Below are 4,214 nucleotides of genomic sequence, written 5' to 3' on the forward strand. Positions count from 1 at the left end.
ACAGAAGAATACACGCAAATATAAACCCTCCACTCAAACTTCTCCTCACCAACCTAAACAGGACACATGACCATAACACAAGACACAGATCTCTTTTTGATATACCTCGTGTCCATATCACACTGTGTAAAAACTATGCACATAAAGGGCCCCAAAATATGGAATTCATTACCAGAAGATATTAAAGTAACACAGTCTGAAAATCAATTTAGGACTGTTCTCAAAAACCACTTAATCACCCTAAACTAAATGCTAAATACTCAGTACACACATACTCACCTTTGTACTCCCACATCATAACTTCAACAATCACTTTAAACCTTTTATCCACTGTTGAAAGGAATATAATTGAATCATTGTTTTCACAAAAAGCATTTTTGAATACATGAATATATCCATGGGGAAGTGGAATAAGAATCTTTCCTCCATAAGCCATGCGTGTTGTAAAAGTCAACTAAAATGCCGGGAACAATGGGCTAGTAACCCCTTTTCCTGTAAAGATTACTAAAAAGAATAAGAAGAAGAAAATTGTCAAAGTGGGAAGTCTGAATGTGCGTGGATGTTGTGCAAATGATAAGAAAGAGATGATTGTGGATGTTATGAATGAGAAGAAACTGGATGTCCTGGCTTTAAGTGAAACAAAGCTGAAGGGGGTGGGAGAGTTTCAATGGAGAGGAATAAATGGGATTAGGTCAGGGGTTTCAAATAGAGTTAGAGCTAAAGAAGGAGTAGCAATAATGTTGAAGGATAAGCTATGGCAGGAAAAAAGGGACTACAAATGCATAAATTCAAGGATTATGTGGAGTAAAATAAAGATTGGATGTGAAAAGTGGGTTATAGTAAGCGTGTATGCACCTGGAGAAGAGAGAAGTGTAGAGGAGAGAGAGAGATTCTGGGAAATGTTGAGTGAATGCGTGGGGAGTTTTGAATCAAGTGTGAGAGTAATGGTGGTTGGGGATTTCAATGCTAAAGTGGGTAAAAATGTTATGGAGGGAGTAGTAGGTAAATTTGGGGTGCCAGGGGTAAATGTAAGTGGGGAGCCTTTAATTGAGCTATGTGTAGAAAGAAATTTGGTAATAAGTAATACATATTTTATGAAAAAGAGGATAAATAAATATACAAGGTATGATGTAGCACGTAATGAAAGTAGTTTGTTAGATTATGTATTGGTGGATAAAAGGTTGATGGGTAGGCTCCAGGATGTACATGTTTATAGAGGGGCAACTGATATATCAGATCATTATTTAGTTGTAGCTACAGTTAGAGTAAGAGGTAGATGGGAAAAGAGGAAGGTGGCAACAACAAGTAAGAGGGAGGTGAAAGTGTATAAACTAAGGGAGGAGGAAGTTCGGGCGAGATATAAGCGACTACTGGCAGAAAGGTGGGCTAGTGCAAAGATGAGTAGTGGGGGGGTTGAAGAGGGTTGGAATAGTTTTAAAAATGCAGTATTAGAATGTGGGGCAGAAGTTTGTGGTTATAGGAGGGTGGGTGCAGGAGGAAAGAGGAGTGATTGGTGGAATGATGAAGTAAAGGGTGTGATAAAAGAGAAAAAGGTAGCTTACGAGAGGTTTTTACAAAGCAGAAGTGTTATAAGAAGAGCAGAGTATATGGAGAGTAAAAGAAAGGTGAAGAGAGTGGTGAGAGAGTGCAAAAGGAGAGCAGATGAAAGAGTGGGAGAGGCACTGTCAAGAAATTTTAATGAAAATAAGAAAAAATTTTGGAGTGAGTTAAACAAGTTAAGAAAGCCTAGGGAAAGTATGGATTTGTCGGTTAAAAACAGAGTAGGGGAGTTAGTAGATGGGGAGAGGGAGGTATTAGGTAGATGGCGAGAATATTTTGAGGAACTTTTAAATGTTGAGGAAGAAAGGGAGGCGGTAATTTCATGCACTGGCCAGGGAGGTATACCATCTTTTAGGAGTGAAGAAGAGCAGAATGTAAGTGTGGTGGAGGTACGTGAGGCATTACGTAGAATGAAAGGGGGTAAAGCAGCTGGAACTGATGGGATCATGACAGAAATGTTAAAAGCAGGGGGGGATATAGTGTTGGAGTGGTCGGTACTTTTGTTTAATAAATGTATGAAAGAGGGGAAGGTACCTAGGGATTGGCAGAGAGCATGTATAGTCCCTTTATATAAAGGGAAAGGGGACAAAAGAGATTGTAAAAATTATAGAGGAATAAGTTTACTGAGTATACCAGGAAAAGTATACGGTAGGGTTATAATTGAAAGAATTAGAGGTAAGACAGAATGTAGAATTGCGGATGAGCAAGGAGGCTTCAGAGTGGGTAGGGGATGTGTAGATCAAGTGTTTACATTGAAGCATATATGTGAACAGTATTTAGATAAAGGTAGGGAAGTTTTTATTGCATTTATGGATTTAGAAAAGGCATATGATAGAGTGGATAGAGGAGCAATGTGGCAGATGTTGCAAGTTTATGGAATAGGTGGTAAGTTACTAAATGCTGTAAAGAGCTTTTATGAGGATAGTGAGGCTCAGGTTAGGGTGTGTAGAAGAGAGGGAGAATACTTCCCGGTAAAAGTAGGTCTTAGACAGGGATGTGTAATGTCACCATGGTTGTTTAATATATTTATAGATGGGGCTGTAAAAGAAGTAAATGCTAGGGTGTTCGGGAGAGGGGTGGGATTAAATTATGGGGAATCAAATTCAAAATGGGAATTCACACAGTTACTTTTTGCTGATGATACTGTGCTTATGGGAGATTCTAAAGAAAAATTGCAAAGGTTAGTGGATGAGTTTGAGAATGTGTGTAAAGGTAGAAAGTTGAAAGTGAACATAGAAAAGAGTAAGGTGATGAGGGTATCAAATGATTTAGATAAAGAAAAATTGGATATCAAATTGGGGAGGAGGAGTATGGAAGAAGTGAATGTTTTCAGATACTTGGGAGTTGACGTGTCGGCGGATGGATTTATGAAGGATGAGGTTAATCATAGAATTGATGAGGGAAAAAAGGCGAGTGGTGCGTTGAGGTATATGTGGAGTCAAAAAACGTTATCTATGGAGGCAAAGAAGGGAATGTATGAAAGTATAGTAGTACCAACACTCTTATATGGATGTGAAGCTTGGGTGGTAAATGCAGCAGCAAGGAGACGGTTGGAGGCAGTGGAGATGTCCTGTCTAAGGGCAATGTGTGGTGTAAATATTATGCAGAAAATTCGGAGTGTGGAAATTAGGAGAAGGTGTGGAGTTAATAAAAGCATTAGTCAGAGGGCAGAAGAGGGGTTGTTGAGGTGGTTTGGTCATTTAGAGAGAATGGATCAAAGTAGAATGACAAGGAAAGCATATATGTAAATCTATAGGGGAAGGAAAGAGGGGTAGGGGTCGTCCTCGAAAGGGTTGGAAAGAGGGGGTAAAGGAGGTTTTGTGGGCGAGGGGCTTGGACTTCCAGCAAGCGTGCATGAGCGTGTTAGATAGGAGTGAATGGAGACGAATGGTACTTGGGACCTGACGATCTGTTGGAGTGTGAGCAGGGTAATATTTAGTGAAGGGATTCAGGGAAACCGGTTATTTTCATATAGTCGGACTTGAGTCCTGGAAATGGGAAGTACAATGCCTGCACTTTAAAGGAGTGGTTTGGGATATTGGCAGTTTGGAGGGATATGTTGTGTATCTTTATACGTATATGCTTCTAAACTGTTGTATTCTGGGCACCTCTGCAAAAGCAGTGATAATGTGTGAGTGTGGTAAAAGTGTTGAATGATGATGAAAGTATTTTCTTTTTGGGGATTTTCTTTCTTTTTTGGGTCACCCTGCCTCGGTGGGAGACGACCGACTTGTTGAAAAAAAAAAAAAAAAAGAATATATCCTTTGTCTTTTACAAATTAGATTCACTTATAATTAATAATCTACTGTACAACTATGAAATAATTACTGTCCTACTGTGCAACTATGATATAATTCTTAGTGTTAAGTAGAATGTAAGCCAATAATGTTAAGTTGGCCCATAATGCCTAGGCATAATAGAGGTTCTCTTTGTATTGCAACCCACTATTGTAAATATAAAAATCTCAATGTACTGTTTGCAAACACATCACTGTGTCGTCCTTTGCAGATGACACCCGAATTTGCATGCCAGTGTCCTCCATTGAAGACACCGCAAGATTCCAGGCAGACATCAACCAAATCTTTAAATGCGCCACAAAAAACAATATGAAGTTCAATGATGAGGGATTTCAATTACTCCGATATGAAAAATGT

The 4,214-nt window shown here is 39.2% G+C and overlaps 1 non-coding gene across 1 annotated transcript in view; it reads right to left on the minus strand.

Moving 5' to 3' along the window:
- Positions 1-3,324: 3,324 nt before the first annotated feature.
- Positions 3,325-4,214, minus strand: part of LOC128687364 (uncharacterized) — a 66,338-nt gene continuing 65,448 nt past the window's right edge. The window contains exon 3 of the transcript XR_011392242.1: positions 3,325-4,214. This exon is cut by the window's right edge and continues 2,235 nt beyond it. This is a non-coding gene — a transcript (uncharacterized protein).

Source organism: Cherax quadricarinatus, chromosome 2 (assembly GCF_038502225.1).
Source record: "Cherax quadricarinatus isolate ZL_2023a chromosome 2, ASM3850222v1, whole genome shotgun sequence".
In the NCBI taxonomy this organism is placed as follows: domain Eukaryota; kingdom Metazoa; phylum Arthropoda; class Malacostraca; order Decapoda; family Parastacidae; genus Cherax; species Cherax quadricarinatus.